The sequence below is a fragment of the Meleagris gallopavo genome, chromosome 10, assembly GCF_000146605.3.
Source record: "Meleagris gallopavo isolate NT-WF06-2002-E0010 breed Aviagen turkey brand Nicholas breeding stock chromosome 10, Turkey_5.1, whole genome shotgun sequence".
Classification (NCBI taxonomy): Eukaryota; Metazoa; Chordata; class Aves; order Galliformes; family Phasianidae; genus Meleagris; species Meleagris gallopavo.
Genome location: NC_015020.2, coordinates 28,678,347 through 28,678,578, shown reverse-complemented (window position 1 = coordinate 28,678,578; position 232 = coordinate 28,678,347).

Here is a 232-nt window from a genome sequence, read left to right as displayed (position 1 = left end):
TTAATGCTCGTACTGGGGCGCAGGCATTTCGTTTCCAGGAGGGGTCTGATATTAGTGGCTTTATCCTTTCCTCTCACACCGCAGCTCCTTTCTCTGGAGCACAACAGCCATGCTTTGCTGAGAGTCGCTGTGTCATTCAAAATTAGTGAATCAAAAGAGCCCGGTCTGATGGACAAAAGATTGGTTGCCTTTGTCTAGGCTCCAGCAGCCTTTTGCCTGTTCCACTGTAATA